Here is a 314-nt window from a genome sequence, read left to right as displayed (position 1 = left end):
CTGTACTCAGTGCCACCAACCCTGCAGCAGGCCACTGCCAACCCACGCCTCTGCTGGGGACTCCTGGACACTCACTGGAAAGTCTGTGCCAGTCTCTTGTGGGGTCACTGCTCCTTTCTCCTGGGTCTTGGTGCTCGCAAGATTTTGTTTTTGCCCTCCAAGAGTCTGTTTCCCCAGTCCTATGTAAGTTCTGTAGTCAAATCCCACTGGCCTCCAAAGTCAAATTTTGTTGGAGTTCTCAGCCCCTTTGCCAGATCCCCAGGTTGGGAAATCTGTTGTGGGTCCTAGAACTTTCTTAACAGTGCTAGAATTTT

The sequence above is a fragment of the Bison bison genome, unplaced genomic scaffold (assembly GCF_000754665.1).
Source record: "Bison bison bison isolate TAMUID 2011002044 unplaced genomic scaffold, Bison_UMD1.0 scf7180017864537, whole genome shotgun sequence".
Lineage (NCBI taxonomy): Eukaryota > Metazoa > Chordata > Mammalia > Artiodactyla > Bovidae > Bison > Bison bison.
The sequence above is the reverse complement of the archived record's forward strand: the minus strand, read 5'-3'. Positions refer to the sequence as shown.